The sequence below is a fragment of the Felis catus genome, chromosome C2 (assembly GCF_018350175.1).
Source record: "Felis catus isolate Fca126 chromosome C2, F.catus_Fca126_mat1.0, whole genome shotgun sequence".
Taxonomy (NCBI): Eukaryota; Metazoa; Chordata; class Mammalia; order Carnivora; family Felidae; genus Felis; species Felis catus.
In genome coordinates this window covers 127676251-127696635 of record NC_058376.1, presented here as the reverse complement: position 1 = coordinate 127696635, position 20385 = coordinate 127676251, and the positions used below count along the sequence as shown (strand labels likewise).

The following is a 20385-nucleotide window of genomic DNA, read 5'->3' as shown; positions in this document are numbered from 1 at the left end:
TTAGAAGTCATATACCTCACTTATATTTATAGAATAGAAGTCTGGCCAGACTAGACTCATGGCCTCACTCCCACCTCAAATGGCCTAGGAAGCATAATCCCACCATGTCTCTGGAACACAACTGGAAAAAATGACAAATTTCACTGACTGCTATGTGATTACCATAATGCTCTCCTTAAATCAGTATCTTTGCCCTCTTTTTAGAATGTCCTTTTCCTTGGGGCACCTGGGTGGCTCAGCCAGTTAAGTGTCTGACTTCGGCTTGGGTCATGATCTCACAGCTTGTGAGTTTGAGCCCCACATCGGGCTCTGTGCTGACAGCTCAGAGCCTGGAGCCTTCTTCAGATTCTGTGTCTCCCTCTCTCTGCCCCTACCCTGCTTGTGCTCTCTGTCTCTTATAAATGAATAAATGTTAAAAGATTTTTTTTTTAATAGAATGTCCTTTTCCTCTTCTCCACATTTTCATTCATGCATGCAACTGTCTACCCATCCACCCACCTAATATTTAGTGAGCACCTGTCCTGCATGCCAGGTATGGCTTCAGGTGCCAAGAATGTGGAGATGAAGACGTTGCCTCAGGGAACTTCATCTCTTCATCTCCCTGAGAAGTCCCTGACCTTTCTGGAATTGTTCAACTATCTAGCTTTTTCATGCCATAGCTAGACTCCCCTTAAAGACAGCCAGTATTAATGAAGCCTTAATCCCTGATATATCATTGATGGTTAGGCATAGCAACTATTACTTAGTTGTTATTGAGCCCTTACTTTAAGCCACAGACTTTGCTGAGAGTTCAGTTTAACCCTCACTATAATTTTGAGTGGTTGGTTGGCTGTATTATGCCCGTTCACAAATGAGTAGATTTACCCTCACAGGGGTTAAGTCACTTGTACAAGATCACATAGCTACTAAGTGGTAGCATTGAGGTTTAAATTTGGCCTGAGTCCATGTCCTTACTCTTCAATGGCCGCATGGCACTTACCTTTAATGCTCACGCAATTGTTTCTCTGTATCAGAGACCTGAAAACAAGGAACCAAGATTACTCCCTGCAGCTGTACTATGAGCGCTTAGAAGCCAGAGATCATTTCCAGTGATTTCAGATTATTCGATTCCTTTCTGATGAATGAATGAAGCAGGGAGAAAGGGAGGGAGTGAAAGAAGAAAGGAAGGGAAGAAGGCAAGAGGGAAGAAAGGAGCAAAGGAGGAGGGAGAGAGAGAGAGGGAGGAGCTGGTTTTCTGAACACAGGGGAAACCTTGCCAGCGAGGTGGAGCGGTGGTGTGGCTGCCTGGGAAGACAGGCTCGCGCTCTGATCCTCAGGAAGAATGTGTAAATCGCGGCAATGGTCTTCTAACCCGACCCAGGGCAAAGTCTCCGAGTAGAAGAGCTCTGTGCCTCAGCGCGTCTCATTACCGCCAAAGAGGTTCTTCAGTCTACCACGTCTGAACTGACTACAATTAAATACACAGATGTATTCCTCCTCACTCGGCTGCTGAAAAGGAAATATTTTTGAAAACTATGACAACTCAGTATCACAGCTCAGAGAAACTGGAGGAAAGGAAGAAAGGGCTACAAAGGAAGCATTAAACAGAATTTTTAAAGGTCACTCTCTGATTTTGTGTATTACTTTCCAAAGTGGTATTTTGAGATTAAAAAAAAAACAAAACCCCGTGAGTGTAACAATTATGGCTAGCCTCCGCCCTGTACAGTTAGATAATGGTTTCCGCTGGGGATCAACAATGGTGAGGCCTGTAAGCGTCGGCCTTTTCTGCAGCCCGGCCCTGTGTGCCAGGCCCAATTTGTTTTCCACGATTGCTCAGTCTTTATCAAAAGAACAATCTGCAATCCCGTGCTGTTCTTATCTGGTGCTGGAGCCTTAGACTGTGTCTTATACATCAATATAAGGTTTGGGTTAACCTAGATTCTTCTAATGCAGCTTCTTGACGTTTTAATAAAAAGCCCCCCCCTCACCCCCCCCCCCGCCATAGTGTCCTTTAGTCTCCAACCTTGAGAGTCAGATTGCTTTTTTCTGTGTTCACTCCTTCATCAGGGAGTGTATGTACATATTCCTGTATGTGTGTGTGCATGTGTGTGTGTGTCCCTGGATATGTGTGCATGCTCATAGACGTGTGTGTGCTGTGTGTCTATGTGTGTGTGTGTGTGTGTGTCTGTGTTTGTGCCCCTGTGGTGTGTGGGTGTGTGTGCATGTGTGCGTGTGTGACCATGCATCTACTAGTGACTACTGTGTTGGCAACTTTCATCCTGGAGATAATGTGTAAGTGCCTAATTGCATTTGCTATTTAGCAATTAACCACTTGCAGGTGCAACTAGTTGTAAGCACAGTTCTGCATGTGTGACTAATTGCAGGTGTAAAATATTCACCTCTTAAGTTCCCTTCATGGCTCAGTGGGGCTTGATGCTAATTCTCCCTCACCATCTGGGTTCAGCCTCATCCTCTGGCCACAGCGTCTCCTCAGGAGAGGGAGCCATGGGGAAGGTGGGAAAAGTGTTTTAGGGCAGGAAGGGACAAGGAGATGAAGGGGAGCAGGGCGGAGTTCTTTGGAGACTTTGCAGAGACTCAGAAGCTTAGCCGGTGAGTTTCCTCCCCACCTTGCTGCCCATGCAAAGCAGGGGATTAGCTGGGCTCTTGGGCTGCAGAACCCCCACATCAGGGGCCTGGCATCTCCTCACGTGAAGCCCTCTGTGAAGGGCTTTGCTTGTCTGAAGGTCTTCCCTCTCCTAGGACCCTTTGCCCCGGCAGTGGTGCGAATCTTCATAGAGTTGGCTGATGGAAGTTTGGACAAGTATTCAGGAAGCTTGGATCCCTCTGCAGCATTGCCACTACACTGTGTGAAAGCTGCACTCTTGGGTCTCAGCAGTTTATCTGCAAAGTGGGGGTGACGCTGTCCCCTGCATTCCTGGTGGGCCCCCAGGGTGTTCTGAGGGTTTGGTGGATGTAACCTCAGTCCTGGACTTGCCTGGTGAAGAATATATTCTGTGTCTGCAAAGGAGCAGATGACTCTTGGTGGTGGCCATAGGGAGTTCCTTGAGTTCATGATAAAAATCTCTAAAAGGGTGTCAAGGGGATGAAGAAGTAGGAGTTCTGGCCCTGAGCTTCACTCACGGTACCTCTCTCTCACCACAAGTTGCAAATGAAGGCCTGAGAACAAGCCCTTTTCAGGGCAAGGACCCATCCTCCCAGTGGCCCCCACTATGAGCTCCCTGCAGCTGGGCAGTCTTCCCCTCCCACTGAGGCATACCCACCCTGTGGACAGTGACCCTGACAGCAGCCTGCAGACAGCCCCTCTTCACAGCTTGAGAGATGGATGAGCAGAGCTTCCAGGAAAGGAGAATGGGAGAAACCAGGATCCAAAAGAAGAGGGAAGGCCAGGAAGAAGCTGGACAATGTCAGATGGCAAGCAGGCAACCAAATGGAATATCAGGCTGTCTGAGAAGCTTCTCTGGAAGGTCTAGGGAAGAAGCTACTTCCAGGTATCAGACAGGGAATGGCCCTGTCCCAGAACTCCTGAGGGCTCAGAGCTTCCAGCCAAGGGTCTACACAGAGCCACTCTTGCCACGTTGGACTAGGTCTCACTGCAGCTCTAGACATGCATTTCCTGGGGTGAGGGGGCAGGGGAGTGGTTGGGAGAAAGCCTCCAGAGGCAACAGCTTGGTGTACTGCCAGGTGGGGGGTGTTACAAGAGGCCTACTGATGAGGGTGTGAGCATGGGGCCTGAGGCCAAGGGAGAGGTGAGGCGCAGAGGGAGAACAGTCATGTCATACGCTCCCTTGTGGTCAGGGTTAGGGAGTTTAGGTGGCCTAAGTGGAGCTCCGTGGAAGGGTGTGGAGCTTAGTAAGGACTTCATGGAGTTTGTGACTCCCAGAGTTTACTCCAAGGGAGTGCTGGACCACTGGAAACCACCACTCTGGCATCATGTGTTCAACTGAGTCCCTTTTATTGTATAGCTGAACTTGGCTTTCCGGTCCTGACACTTGGGTTCCTACTCTGGTCAGCTTTTAGTAGAGTACTTACAAAACTTACCGTGACCCTGGGACCCCTGGCCTGCCTCTTGGTGGGGTTCCTTGGAGTGCAATTAACCCCTTTAGTTGGCTTTCTGTTGGGATTGAGTTGAGCTGGCCCTTTATGCCTTATTTTTTTTTATTTAAAAAAATTTTTTTTAACGTTTATTTATTTTTGAGACAGAGAGAGACAGAGCATGAACAGGGGAGGGTCAGAGAGAGAGGGAGACACAGAATCTGAAACAGGCTCCATGCTCTGAGTGGTCAGCACAGAGCCCGACGCGGGGTTCGAACTCATGGACCGCGAGATCATGACCTGAGCCGAAGTCGGACGCTCAACCGACTGAGCCACCCAGGCGCCCCTATGCCTTATTTCTTCAGAGATTTGAGAACTCCTTGAAAACAGGAACGAGGACTTTTCTATACCTACTTCACCACTTGGTACTTGTGCCTCAGATTTCTCATCTATGAAATGGGATAATAATAGAACTTATTTGATAGGGTTGTAGAGAGGATTAAATGAGATGAGTAACATGTTCATCATGTTAGCTACGATGGCGCAAACCCTCACTAAATATTAGCACTCAAGTTATTTATGTTGTTGTTGTTCTTAGTTTCCTTTTACTGAGGCTCCTTTCTTCCCAGAATTCCTGCCCCACTGCTGGATGGCTTAGGGTCAGTGTTGTCTGTTGGCTTTGGATGCCAGCACCCCATAATTCTGAGACCAGTGTGGTTTGAACCTGAATTATTGGCTTATTCGTGACAGCAGATGGCTTTGGGGATTGCTGGGAAGCCTCTGGTCAGGAGTCACACACAGTTCCAGCCAAGCAGAAAATGTGTTTGCCCCAGATAATGGCCATCAGACACAGATTTCACTAGCAACAACTCAGGGATCAGACTCAAATAAGGAAGTCTGCCTTTTGGCCATTGCTTTAGATTATAAATTCAGGCTTAACATAACAGGTCAGGATGTGGTAATTCAAATGCCAACTCCTCAGCTTCTTCCCACAATCATGGGGAGTGACTGTTTTCTAGATAATTAAAGAATGTGAGTGCTGTGAAAATCCCTCATGATTACTCCATGAAACCATCTTTTTCATTTGAGAAAAGTGGTAACAGTGTTTAGAGAATTTAGCTGGAGTTCATCCTATTCGGGGTGCTTTATCTCTTAGCTGGTTCCTTTAAAGTCGTTCCTGTCAAGTGCAATGCAGCTTAAAAGAGGCTTTCTTAATTGCCAATCCTCACAAATAAGCATATGCATCGATATGTGTCTGTGTGTATGGCATTATGCATGCCAGCCAACATATAGCTTATTCTGAAAGTTTGCCTCAGGGACTGGCTGAGGTTCCACATCAGCCAGACCACTTGGAAACACCCAAGTGAGGTCATGGTCCAACTTACTTATCTGGAAAATGGAAGCCTGGGACAGAGAGCTCTGCTTTTCCAGTTCATATTAGACCAGAGTCCAGCCCGTGGGCTCCAGGTTTCTGGACCAAAAATGATACGAAAAATACCAGGTTACTGATACAAGCTTTCCATTAAGTATATTAAAGCATACACATGCGCGCGCGCGCGCACACACACACACACACACACAGCCCAAACAAGAACATGAAAGCTTCCCTCAATTGTTGGTGCATCATTTCTTTTTTAAAAAATGTTTATTTATTAATTTTTGAGAAAGAGCACACAAGCAGGGGAGGGGGCAGAGAGAGGGGGAGACCCAGAATCTGAAGCAAGTTCCAGGCTCCAAGCTGTCAGTGCAGAGCCTGATGCGGGATTTGAACTTACAAACCATGAGATCATGACCTGAGCTAAAGTCAGACTCTTAATTGACTGAGCCACCCAGGTACATCATTTCTTAAAGGGAGGTTAGTTTAACACCAAAACAAGGACAAAGCAGAGGATCCCTTTGTCTTCAACTCAATGTGTGTCATCACAATTCTAGAACAGCCTCATTACATGTTTCCAAAATAAAAAGAGAAAAAAAAATTCAATCTCAGAACTTACACATTTAAGAATTTCATCTTTATGAAATCTTTGAAAATTTAATCTTTGTGAAAATCTCGCCACATTACATTTATTCCCTGTGTGCATACAGCTTTGTCACTTCTAGCAGGTCTAAGTGAAGGAATAGCTGTTCTAACCTGATCTTAAGATGAACGACATTTTCTTTCTTACTGTATACACCTCATCCAAACACTCACCTGGAGGGAACTTTAACCATGAAATATTGGGCACTCGCTGTTCTTCAAACATTAGTCTATCATGACTCAATGTTTTGAAAACAACAATATCAGTAGTAATAATTGCTAACATTTTTTAAGCGTGTAGTATGTATAGGCACCATCCTCCTAAGTGCATTATGTGCATTAGCTCATTGATTCATCACATACTGAATTATGTCCCCACAAAATTCACATGTGGAAGCTCTAACCTTCCATGTGACTGTGTTTGGAGATGGGGTCTTTAAGAAATGTGATTAAGGTTAGGAAATCTTAAGAATGGAGACCTGATCTGATAGGATTGATGTCCTTATTAGAAGAGGAAGGGAAACGAGCTCACTCTCCGTTCATGTGCAGAGAAAAGGCCGTGTGAGGACACAGTGAGAAGGTACCATCTGCAAGCTCAGGAGTGAGCTCGCACCTGCTGGCGCCTTGGTCCTAGACTTCCAGCCTCGAGGACCGTGAGAAAATAAGTATCTGTTGTTTCGACTCCCAGTTTGTGGTGTTTTATTAGGGGAGCCCGAGCAGATTTGGAGCAGGTACTTCCGTCAGCTCCATTTTGTTTCTAGCATCAGGGCCCAAGTAGCAGGTGAATGTTTGATTTAAGGAAGACCTTGAATCCCGGAACTGTGACTAGCATGTCTGAGGCTGGACAGGAATTATGGAGCTTGGCCTTGTTCCAGAGCCTGAGCTGGTAGCCACGCGGGAGCTGTCCTCCCCTGAGATTGGAGCGGCTGGGGGTTGGGGAGGCAGTCCTCGCTCTTCACTCTAATAAGCCTGTAGCCCTGTGTCTCCACCCAGCGGGGCTGTTGTGGTAGAAAGAGAATGCATCCAAAGTGGTGGGCTCAGAGCTGGGCACCAAATGGGCGAGACCTCAAGAGATGCTAATGGGATGTGATGAGCAAATAAATGAATAGTATGCTGGCCTCCCTATGTCTTCAGCTTAATGTGTGTGACCATAGTCATAGAACAGCCTAATGATATATTTTTTTTTCAAAGAGGAGCAGTTAGCCTAATGAAATGAGTAAACATGAGCAGAACGAATCACTGTCAGGTTCTATAAATTGTGTCTTGAAGTGCTAACTGCCCTAATAAGAGCAACCACAGTAAATGAATGCACCATTACCCTGAAAATAGGACTATCAATACCAGAAGATGCCTGCCCCCTCACCCTCCTGCTTATTGCTAATGGATGCTAGCTGGATGGGCTATGACAGACACACGGTACAAGCATTCAGGTAGCCATATCCACGTGGTTTTTACTTGTATTACTTACAGGGATTTGTGTGTACAGTAATCCCTCCCCAAACACAGATTCTCTTTTTATGAAATTCTGGTATCCTTGGATTTATTTCTGTATACTTTGACAATTTCTGTTCCAGGATACTCAAGTTTTGAGTCACTGCTGCTGGAGATAATTTAGAAATAGAGGAACTGGTGGGTGGTAGGAGAAAAGAGAGTGAGTGGAAGGCGGAGCGGTACCAGACGCTTCACAACACAGTCTTGGAGGGGGGCGTGCGATGCCTTCCTGGTCTGAGTCTGCTCCGGGAAGGGGACTGAGATGTGCGTGACTTGGGATCTGGGTTCCGGGCCAGGAGCTGAGGAACTCTGGCTGTCTCTCCTGCCACGCTAGTGAGCAGGCTGAGGAATTGGATACCCCCGGGGCTCTTCTGAGCTGATCACATAAAGACTCCTGAAAATGTTTCAAACTTCCCAATTAGTGTATGTCTGTAGCATCAGGGCCCAAGTAGCAGGTGATATAAGTAAGAAGGGCTTTGAATGTTTGATTGGAAGGTAAGATAAGGCAAAACAACAACAACAACAAAACGAATTAGTGTGTGCGTTTACTGCACGAGAGCAGGAGAATTACAGATGCCTTTTCAAAACTGTGGAGGGGGAGCCTGGGTGGTTCAGTCAGTTGAGTGTCCAACTCTTGATTTTGGCTCAGGTCATGATCCCAGGATTGTGGGATCAAGCCCTGCGTGGGGCTTCTTGATGAGCATGGAGCCTGCTTGAGATTCTCTCCGTCTCTCCCCCTGCCTCTCTCCCCTGCTTGTGCTCTCGCTGTCTCTCTAAAATAAAATAAAATAAAATAAAATAAAATAAAATAAAATAAAATAAAATAAAATAAAATAAAATAAAATAAAATAAAATAAAATAAAAACTGTGGAGAGGGATATTCTCAAAATGTTTTAGTAAGTAGAGGCTAGTAAATGAGAATTACTAACATGGAAATCCTAATTATTACTTTAACTTATGCAACATGTATTGATCTCCTTTTTGTGTGACATTTATATTTTTAGAACAGTGACTTTGTTTTTATTAAGGTGACAAATTTTTATTGACATTCTAGAAAAGAAAAGAAGAAAAAAGTATAGTGAGTAAAGTAAAACATGACTTAAAAAAATCCAGAAACTACCATTGTTAAATTTAGGTCAACACCACTTTATATATATGTCTGTATAATCTGTCTTCACTGTGACTGGAAAGAGAGATGGAGAGTTAGAGCTAATTTTAGGAAACTATGGTAATGCTAAATCTTGAAAACAGTAATTTAATTTTCTTTAAATGTAACTGAAGAGGGGGTGCCTGGGTGGCTCTGTCGGTTAGGCATCTGACTTCGGCTCAGGTCATGATTTCACGGTTGGTGGGTTCGAGCCCCACGTTGGGCTCTGTGCTGGCAGCTCGGAGCCTGGAGCCTGCTTCAGCTTCTGTGTCTCCCTCTCACTCTGACCCTACCCCAACTCATGCTCTGTTTCTGTCTGTCTCAAAAATAAATAAACATAAGAAAATTTTAAAAAATGTAACAGAAGAGAAAGAAATGAATACAAAATGGAGGAAATCTCCCCATTTTGTGTTTCTTCAGCACAAAATATATTATTTCTTGAAAGGTTCTCTTAAGATTAAGAAAGAATATTATAAAAACGATGAAACTAGAATCATTGTTCTAAATTTCCTATTTCAGCTTTAAGTAGCTGACAGTTAACCCCTTTCTATGAAAGATAAGGAAATTGGTGTACTTCTATTTCTTCTCTCTCTTCCCCTTCCTCCCCTCCTAGTTTTTGTTAATTTTTTAAAATTATTCTTTCATGATAAGGTTTATAACAACTTCAGAATGTTTTCATTTTCTTTCTATATTTAAGAGACTGTCATGACTCCCAGTCGCCCCATCACAGCTTCTCCATGCTGAACTCATTATTTGGATTTATCTCTTGGTTGATTGAATTTCATTATCAAGTAATTGTTCCCTGTGGAAGGACTCTTCGTTACCTGAGGTTCTACATCCATGAGGACACCTGCCTGCGAATGTCACTATAGACAAGTCTGGGGCTTGCCTCTGCTTCCCTTTAGAGTGACTGCTCGCTCCGTCTGCTGGTTGAATACTTTTTTACCTTTGAATTTAGGAACTCCACCAGGTTGTGCTGATTATTCCTTCATTTTCAGAAAAATTTTTTCCTATTAGCTCTCTGAGCAGAGTAGACACTTTTTTTTTTTTTTTTTTGGCTGGGAACTCTAGTTTAGGAATACTAGTTTTCCTCCGTAGATTATTTTGAGCCTTTTCTTTGCTAATCATCTGTGTTTTATGTATTTACATGATCTTAAACTGGATCAACTCTGTAGCCACTTGTGCTTTATTAATTTTATGATGTTGTTATCTTGATCCGTAGCTTGTTTCTTTAACTCTGCCATCTCCCTTTCTAATTTTATTCTATTGTTTTATCGTCTGGTTTTGAGCTTTTGTATTATTGAATTCGTCTGAGAATGAATCCTTGTGGATACGCTTATTTCTTGGATTATATTTTCTTCCCTTCTGAGCTCTTTTTCTGTTTCTTTTCATGTTACGTTTCTGTATTTCTTTCTTATTTTTCGGACAGTTGTTAGTGAGTTTGTGTATTTGCCCCGTTGTTCATTTCTTTTCATCGCAGTGACTCTTAACAAAGGTAGCTCAGCGCAGATTTCCTGTTTCTCTGAAGGGCGGTGGGTGGCTTCTCCTGGACTCTCTGCCCACGTTGCCTGAGCCACACCTGGAGTGCTGGGTCACTACCCACCTCCACCTTCTGTACCTGGGGGAAGAGGAAAGCTCATCTGGGTCTGTACACAGTCTTTGAGGGAGATAAATATGTCTACTTTCTGTCTGGAACTTTGTTAAATGCTTCCAGCCAAGACTGGTCTTCCTCGAATTTGGAATGGGAGTAGGGGTAAAGCCTTGGTATTTGAATTCTTTGCCTGCTTCAGAGTGGAGCCCTATGGCTTATCTTTCCAGAAGGGTGTTAGCCCTGGAAAATAAAAAAGAGGTTTAAAAAGACCCTTTCAGCTTGCTCCTTTGCAGCCCTCCAAATGAGGGGGTCCAGAGGGAATTCTCAGAACCTTAAGCCACCAGTTGTGCCACATCGGCCCCACAGAGCTGTGTGGATTGCCGGCCTCACCCCTGGTTCCTGTGTATACCGCTGTCCCCCTTGCTGGCTGCCCTTCCTGTGGGCCGGCTTCCCATTCCGTGCCTGCCCCTCCCTGTGCTCTTCTAACTAGAGGCCTTTCCAGCATTGATCCCTCTGCTTGGCTCATGCCTCCCTTCCTTCCCCCTCGTTCCCTAAGTCACATTACAGCTCAAATGTCACAACCTCAAGGAGCCCACAAGGAACCCTCACACAAGGCCACACCTCTGTTATCTGCACAGCTCCGCTGTCTGTGGTGAAATTTCTCCTCTCCTCCAAGTTGCAGTGTGCAGTTACTTTCTTGGGACTTTCCCTCCATGGCTGAGTCTGGAAGCAGGCCTGTTTCCAGGGCTGTTTTTTTCCAGTTACCTGTTTCTCCCTGTGACTCTCTCTGCCTCTACGTTTTCCAGCTGCGTTGTAGAAACTTTAATCCCAGGCTCCCTGTGAGGAAAAACTGACTTGTTCTCTTTTCTTTTTTTTTCCTTGTAATTTTTTTTTAACGGTCATATTTTAAATGAGCTCAAAGTTGGGACCTAAAGTGAGACACTGTGGCTGTAGAAGCCTGTGATTTATGGTGCCAAGACACCATCCCAGAACCTGAGGGGGTGGTCCAGGGAGCAAATAGGCTGCCTTGGGGTGAAAATGAAGGCCTGAGATCTGCTCTCTCCCAGCTCTGTAGGCATCTCTCGCTTCAGGCCGCAAGCTTATGAGAACTTGGTGACGCCTTTGGGACAGGTGTCCCTAGACATGTGGCAAACGATGCCTGCTCCAAACTTCCCTCTGGTCCCAGGACTAGGTCAGTGAGATGAAAGCAAGCTGCTTGTGTTCCTGTTTCCTGAGACAAAGGGGTTACAGCAAGACAAACATCCCACCAGTTTTGACTGACCATCTACTATGTTCCAGACACTACCGTAAGCATTTGAACATGAGCAAAAAATGATTCTGACATAGTGAAAGGGATCTTTGCTAGTGCTTGGGCTGCTGATGTGATGCCCTCAAAATCTCTTGGGCCCACAGCGTCAGCATTTTGCCTCCAACAGAAAACAGAGTGTATAGAGTCAGATGGTGGCAGGGTGGAGCCCCAGTGTCTTGTCATACCCCCACTATGCTGGGAGCTCCTGGAGGGTGAGACCTGTCTCATTCATCTATCCACCTGCAGTGAGACAGCAGATGGAACAGAATCATGCAGGCCCCCTTCTTCCTCATTCCACACTGGTCCTGCTCTTGTGGCCCCTGGATACCGCCCGTGAGAGGAGCCTATCTGTGGTTTTCTGCCTCTTGGTTCTCACCAGGTTTGGGACTGACTGGTGGTCTCCCCCCATTCCACCAGCCCCTATCCTCTTCTGAAAGCCGTTGTCCAGATTACACTTGTCCCCAGCAGACATCTCGCAGTCCAGAATGATGCCTGCCTGGCCAGAAAGGGTGCTGTGCCCCCGCCCCTGCATGCCTGCACTGCCAGCTTGCCTATCTGCAGTGCTTGCCCTGTCTCTTTCTAAGCACAGCAGCACAGGCTGCCGGCTGCCCTTGCTGCCAAAGCACAGCCTGGGAAGCCATCCAGTCTCATCCCCATGCCAAGCGAGCAAGACCTGGGGAAACAGATAGATCTAATCCTGGCCTCAGAAGGGACAGCTAAATTGTCAAGCAGCACACTAATGGGGGCTGCTGACTGCACAGGTATCTCTGGGTTATAAATGCCCGGCACCAGAGAGCCTCCTAAGTCACACAGAGGACAACTTTATGATCCAGAAAGTAAAGAACTGGAGCAAGATCAGCTTGTGACAGGGAGCAATTGATCGGGGATGGGAGAGAGCTTGGCCCAGGAGCTCAGGACTCCATAAACCATCAGAACTCAGTGCTTCCTGAGGGGACATGCGCTGACCACAGCACGGGGAGCCAGGAAGCTCCGTGTGAGAGCTCTGGAGGGCTGTATGGTGTTGTCCTGGAGCTGGGATTCCCTGCAGCACCCCGGTGTATTCTGCACTCGGAATGATCTTCCCATAACCCAGTTCTGATCGTGAGCCTCTCCTGTGGAAAAGATTTCAGGGGTTTCCCCAGCGTCCTAAGAGTCAGACTTCTTAGTATGGCATTCAGGATGCTATGGGATCCTGGGTTTGATGAGCTTTCCAGCTGCATTTAACGTCTTGGGTTTCCCCAGTTGTGACACACATTTTGTACCTTTGGGTCTTTGTATAAACCATTGATTCCTTTTCTCTCAAAGGCCATCCTCCCCTATTTTCTCCTCATTTGGCTTGCTGTCACTCATGCTTCTGGTTTTAGCCCAGATGCCACCTCTTCCAGATTTGGATGCCTCTTCCATACACGTACCCTGTGCATATCTGTGCATACCTTGTCATGGCATTTATCACACAATAATGTATTTGCTGTTTCTGTTTGTATATCTCCCCATCAAGATCTTGGCTGGAGTGGGGTGGGCAAGGTTGGTCTAATTTTACTTGTCATTTTATCCCCAGGGCATGGTGTGCTGTCTGTCCCATGGAGCATATTTGTTGAACAAATGAGTGAATGAATAAATAAATGAATGATATGATAAATAAGCAAAACAGCATGACAACATGGGGAAAAAAGTTGGTCCTCCCAGGGCATCCTGTGTCCCTGTCTGCCCTCCCAGAGATACAGTCATCACAGGATCTCAGGCTATATCCCCATCCTCTGTTGCTCTGTGCCTGGGAATGCTCTTGCTGGTTGCAATCCCTCCAGATTCCTCAGTCAACCTTTCTTAAGGAGGCCTCCCTGAATCCCTTGTGGGACAGAATTCCCACTGTGCCTCTCTAACTTCCAGTGTTCCAGCCTAACTATGGTTTGACACATACTTTGTTGTATCTTCACTGTATGTTTTTACGTCCCATTGTCTTTTTTACCTTTTTATTTTGAGAAAATTATAGATTCTTAGGCAGGTATAAGAAATAATACAGAGGTGTGTGTGTGTGTGTGTGTGTGTGTGTGTGTGTGTGTGTGTATTTAGATCTATTCCATTGTATCACACGTGTAGAATCAGAGGACCATCACCACAGTCAAGATACAGAGCAATTTATCATAAGCATCCTTAGTGATCCCCTTTTATAGCCATAGCTTATTCCCTTCCTCCTCCTCCTCCCTTACCCCTGGCAACCAGTCTACTCTCCATCTTTATAATTATGTATTTTCAAGATTTCTGTATAAAGGGAATTATATAGTCTCTAACCCTCAGGGGTTGGCTGTTTTCACTCCGCGTAATTCAGCTGAGATCATCCAAATTGTATGTATCAAAAGTGTGTTCCTTTTGATTGCTGAGTAGTATTCTATGGTATGGATGTACTCTAGGTTGTGTAGCCTGTTGAGAGATGATTTGGATTGTTTCCAGTTTCTGGCAATTATGAATAATGTTGCTATGAACATTCATGTACAAATTTTTGTGTGAACTTAAATTTTCATTTTTATACAGATGGACCATAAGCACATGAAATGGTGTTCAACATCATTTCTTGTTAGGGACATGCCAGTTAAAACCACAATGAAATATCACTGCACACCTATCAGAATAGCTAAAATTAAAGGTAGTGATAACAGCAAATGCTGGCAAGGATGTGAGAAACTCTATCCCTCACACATTGCCAGTACCATTCTGGAAAAGGGTGTTATGGTTTCTTACAAAACTAAAGATGTGCTTATCACATGACCCAGGAATTGTACTCTAGGGCATTTTAATTGTATTTTAAAACAAGTTGGAAATAATTCATGCATAATTCATATTCATGGTAAAAAAATAGAAATACAAGTAAACATAAAGGAAAAAATCTGTCATCTTGCTATCTAGATGTAACCATTAGTAATGTTTCGGCATATGGTGTGTGTGTGTGTATTTTTTAATAAAAAATGGTGGCATATACTTTCATGACTTTTTTTTAACAATATATTGTTTCCCCCCCCCCCCCCATGTCAGTGGGTGCCTGTGTTATCATGTTAACACTTGCCTTATATTAAATTCAGTGACTCATTTCACTGAACTGAGACCTCTAGGTCATTTCACTTTTTTCTCCTGCTGTTATAATAATACCTGGTGAAGTTCCTTGTTCACATATGTTTGATAACTTAATGGATGCTATTCTAAAGATAAATTCTAAGCAGAATTCTTGGATTAAATTTTTTCCCATTTTTAAGACTTTGGATAAAAATTTCCAGTTGCCATTCAGAGATGCTGTACTGATGGATCCTTCAGATCCTGGATGACCATGAGTGACCCCTGACTGTTCCCACCATGGTCCTTATAATTCTTTTGATTTTAGGTTAGTCTGATAGCTGAAAAGTGCTAAATTTTAGCTGTTTGAATTTAGATTTTTAAATTTGATTACCAATTGGACTAAATACTTGTTTGTATTTCATCTTTGTTAATCTCCTGTTGACAGTATTTACCCATTTTTCTATTGATTTGAATGATACGAACCTTCATATATATTTCATTTTTTCCCCTAGTTTTGTCATTTGATTTAGAACAGCATTTTTGCAGCAAACCTTAACATTTTTCTGTAGTTATTCTATCAGTCTTTCTCCTTATGTGCTTTTCCCTCTGGTTCCCTCTTTGCAAGTTCTTTCTCCCCCAAACTTACAAATATTCATCTGTGTTTTGCCATATTTATTTTTATGGCTTAAATTTTCATTTAAGTATTCAATCCAATAGAGATTCATTTTGGGGATTTGGCATAAGGTAGGGATTTACTTTGTCTTCCAGCAGCTAACTTGTGACTCTGTCTTTCCCCCTGACTGGAAAGGTCCTCTATGTTACTGCCTGTGTTCTCCTCTACCCTCAGGTCTGTTCTATGTCAGAGATGTCTGAAGCCATCTATTCAACCTGCGAGCAGACGGCTTTCTCTCTCCAACATTATCTTGATTATTTTCCATGATGTGTCTAGGGTCGCTTTTTGCTGACTTTGCCTGGTGAGCCCATCTGTCTGTACACACAGGCCTTTATCTTCAGCTCAGTAACATTTTATTACATTATATCTTTCATTTCTCTTCTGCTTCATTTGTGGATTCTATTTTAGGAATCCTCATTATCTGCATGTGGCTCTTCATTCTCTATTTTCCAGCTCTTTCACCTTCTGCCATATTGTTTTAATTTCTTTCCCATTTGTTTTCTGTGTTACTGACTTCATATCCTGAAGCTTCACTGCTAGCCTTCCCTGCCTGCAAAGCGGCTTTGTTTCTGTGATTGCATTTTTAGTTCCCTTGCTATCTTTCCCTTTGGAAAGCATCTTCTTTTCCATCTCATCCTGCAGATTGTGCCTTCTTGTGACTTTCTGCTCCTGTGACTTAGAAGCCACTACTGAAAAAGTGTACATCTTCCTGAATTTTTCTTCTGCATTCCAGGGCATCTCATTTTTAGAGGTGTGCTCTTCCTCTGAGTCTACAGAGTGATGTTCCCATTGTGGCATATGTGGTGTTTTTCCTTCTCCTTTGAACATGATGCACTTTGGTGGGACTTGGTGAGGTTCCACAGACAGCGTGAGTACGTTTGTCCTGGGACTCTCTTTCTGCCCACTTTGGGCTGATTTCACCCCTTCTCATTTCTGTACTAGCTGCAGAGGTCCCCATTACTTGCTCATATCTGAAATGTCTCCCTTGATGTGTCTCTGCTCTGAGCAGGGGCATATTCCTTTGACCTGCAGCATCTGGTTCTTTGTTTCTTCTGGTCTGATGCAGTCTGAGAAAATTCCGGTTCCCTGCGAGTACCACTTCTGGGCATTTCTAACCTCACCGCTTCCCGCGAGTGCTTCCCGCTTTGGCCAGCAGCTGTCAGATGCTTGATGCTGCTTGCAGGTCTTGGCGGCCCTGTTCTGTGCAGCTGTGTTCTGGGAAGGGAAGAGAGCATAACGGGTGAAATGGAAACTTCCTTGATCTTTAGCATAGCCCAGCTCCTCACTGGTGGCAGCCTGGGGCCTCTGACACAGGGACGGAGGGTGGCACTTACTGCCTTTTTTCTCTGGCAGATTCCGTTTCGGGTAGTTGAGTCAGGGAAAGCATGTCCTAAGCTCGAGTGGGTTCTCTCATCCATCCTGGTGCATCTTCCTCTCCCCTACTCTGACACGGGATTATCGTTCAGTATTCGTTTGAAGAAAGGGTGTCGTGAACTTCTGCTGTTTGTCTGACATCATGATAATTGACCTGAAAGATTGGGAGTGTCTTGGGGGCTGCTCTCCCCATTTTGAGCCTGAAAGTCTTTTTCATGTAGTATATTAAATCATCCATTTATCAGTCTGAACCCACCCCCCGTCTGACATTTGTCTGTCAGATTTTGGAAAGAATTACAACTCACCACGACACCAACAGTGTCTAACACAGTGCCTTGTGCCTGGTGTTTAATACTAGTTTTTGAATTAAATTGGGATATGATTGCCAAGAAAGGGAACATAGAGAGGAAGGAAAGGAGAGTGGACAGAGAGAAGTTGAGGGACATGACAGCAGCAGGAGGAGGGGCATAGGCCAGCGAGGGAGGCGCAGAAGTTGCAGGCAGAGAGGTCGGGGGAGCGGAGAAGGTCTGATGAAGCACAGGTGCCTGGAGGACACTCAAGGGAGGACTGGTCAGCGATGGCGGGCTTGGCCACCTGGCTGAGAGGGGTGATGAGGGAGGTGATTGCATGCCTGGACCATCACTGGTGACCTTTAGTTTCAGGAGATGGAGGCAGTCCTTTCCTGAGTTGGAAGGCTGAGTGGGTTGAGGAAGAGGAAGCAGTTCCATGCAGATTGAAAAAGAAAAAGAAGAGAAAAAAGAGGGCTTGAGGGGAAATCAGCATGCCAGAAGGTTTTTGTTTTGGTTACTGATGTTGCTGTTGTTGGCATGGGGAAGATTTGATCAGCTTTATATCCTAAGGGAAGGAGGTTGTGACTAGAAAGAACAATTTGTAGGCCGAGAAGGAATATTTGAAAGAGCCGGTCTGACTCTGATCTGCACAGGGTGAAGTCAGCCATGTGGAGAGAAGACGTGGTCTGAGAGCTCCCAAGGGCAAGGGCTGCCTCCCACTGGGTCCGGCCAGCGCCGCGGCTGTGGTGGGTTCACCTTAAGGCAGCGGCGGAGGTGGGGAGGGTGCTCCCCCTTCTACCTCCTTGCAAAGGAGGGGGCAGGGCCCAGCCAGGCCTGGTGTAGCGAAAAGGAGAAGGCTGAAAAAGGTTCCTGGCAGCCTTTGGGCCCAGATGAGGGGCAGAATAAGCCTCTCAACTGGATGCTGGGTGGCACCACGAGAGAGCCTTGACGGCCTCTGGCTTCAGGTGGTCTTTTGCAGCGTGCTAACATTGATTGCCTTTCTGGAAGGCTCGAGGAAGGCTCTGAAGCAGTGGCTTTGGTTTAGCCAGGAGAGGGACTTCTTCTGGACCCAAACCCTCTTTTCCTCGCCTTTCGGGTACTGTGAGGTATTGCTCCCCGTTCTGTCTCCGGAGACGTGAAGTTCATCGGCTGCGGACGCACAGGGCAGCTCTGTGGGGATGTCCTTGTCTGATCCCCAGACGCCAGGCAGCACTTGGCCTCACTCTCCTCTGTGTCCCTGCCTACTCTCTCTCCGGGCATTTACCTCTCCGAGAGCTGACTTGAACCCACCCAGACTAGCTCAGCGCTGTCAACTGGACAAGAAAGCCCGCTGTAAAATAGTCAGCACTGAACTGGGCTTACGATAGACTTCTTGGGTTGAAAAACAGGATATTAATCTTACTTCATTAACCAATTAATCAATTAATAAATAAAACATCTTTGAGAACCTTCTGTGTGTCAGGCACTGATACCATAAAGGTGATGAGGCCATCATCCCTGCCCTTGAGAGTATATATCTAGTTCAATGAGGTGACACTCACTTAAATAAAGGCTTTTAAACTAAGGGGGAGAATTCATGTGAGGTGTAGACAGTCCATTCAAATGAGAGGCACAGGGATGGATTAAGTAATCCCTGGAGTCCTGTCCGAACCAAGTAGTTTCATTATAAAGCAGGACCTGCAAATTGGCTTTTCCTTTCAGTGTTCTGCATTGCCCTTTCAAACAAATAATTAACCATGCAGCAATCATCCAGCATATTCTAGAACTCAATTCCTAGTACTACTCTCCAGAGTACTTGAACCGTGCCCTGGGGTTGGCATTGTTACAAGAAATTCTTGATGAGAATAATGCCTGATATTGTACAATTGTGTGCGGTTGGCCTTCCTTGCGCGGTTCTGTGTATGCACATCAATTACACGCATTCGGTATAATTTGTCTTTTTAAAATCACACCTTCTATTTCACCCCAAGAAGATAAATGGATCCTGCCTCGGTCCCAATTCCATTGATTTTTTTGTGATCCTATGGTGAAGCTATTATCAACACTAATCTCAAACCCTGCTAGGAGCCAGGAAGTCCTTAGAATACAGAGCGCCAATTTCTGTGACTTCCAACTTATTTTTCTTTTCACTGGCTTTTGTTCTGACTCCCCTCTCCTCATCTCATTTTCAAAAATATGATTTGATTATCATCCTGTGAGGTCTGTTCCACTGGCTCTGAGCAGAAACCTTTTCGACACATCCAGCCTGGAGGAGGTTGCCGGGGGTCTCTATTATTGATGGAGCATGACCCTCCCCGGGGCAGGGTGTCCCTGCAACTTTGAAGCCCCACTCGATGGCCTCCCTTTCCAGCGGGGTGAGCCCACACCCTTCACCTTGCCTCTCTCAAAATGGCTTTTCTAGGGAGAGGTGGAAGAAAAGAAGAAACATGGGGGTTAGAATTGAGAGACTACAAGGCACCGGGGAGGCTTTTGACAGTGAGCTCAGTGTTTGAAGATGGGGAAGCGGTGATGTTTCTAGGACTTGAAGCGATTAATGCCAGATGGTCATTTGCTTCCATTTTCCAGGGCTGTTCCGCAGCCTCCTGGCTGTCACACACCCCACCTTCTGCTGGACCTGTGACCAAATTTAAAATCTTAAGAGATCACATGCCAATTAAAAAGCATATTGATTAATTTTCAGAAGGCAAAACATTCAGTTCATTAAAATATTTCCAATAGTACAGAGGGCATACAGTGAAGAATGTCTTTCCTCACTGCTGACCCTGGGCCCAGTGGCCTCCTGAGCACTGCTCTTACAGGTTCCTGTGGAGCCTTCCAGAGACAGTCTGTAAATCGGGCATGCACTCAGTTCCTCCTGCTACTGCCATTGTCCACGCTGTTCCTTCCCTCCCCTCCTCTCCCTTTCCTCCCTCCCTCTCCTTCCTCCTCCTCTTCTTCCTCTTCCTCCTCTTTTTTTTTTTTTAATGTAATATCCTTTAGATGATTCCATACCAGAATTCATAAGCCTGCCTCATTCTAAAGGGTTGGATGGTATTCTAATGTGTGGATATGCAATAACTTATTTTACTAATCCCTTATTAATAGCTATTTAGTTTGTTTCCAATCTTTTTGCCATTAAAAAGAATACTCCCCAAAAGACTTGAAAGCAGGGACTCAAACAGGGACTCAACATTTTGTACAAATATGTTCACAGCATCATTATTCACAGTAGCTAAAATAGGGGGAAACAACCCAGATGTCCATCAGATGAATGGAGAAACAAAATGTGGTATGTCTATGCAATGGAATACTATTCACCCATAAAAAAGAATGAAATATTGATAGATGCAACGTAGATGGATCTTGAAAATAGTATGCTAAGTGAAAGAAGACAGACACAGAAGGAAAAATACTTATGATTTCACTTACGTAAGGTA

General features: G+C 45.0%; 1 protein-coding gene across 2 annotated transcripts in view; it reads left to right on the top strand.

Annotated features, from left to right (window-relative positions):
• The window catches only part of EPHB1 (EPH receptor B1), a 430079-nt gene that overhangs the window by 188990 nt on the left and 220704 nt on the right, over window positions 1-20385 (top strand). The window lies entirely within an intron of this gene.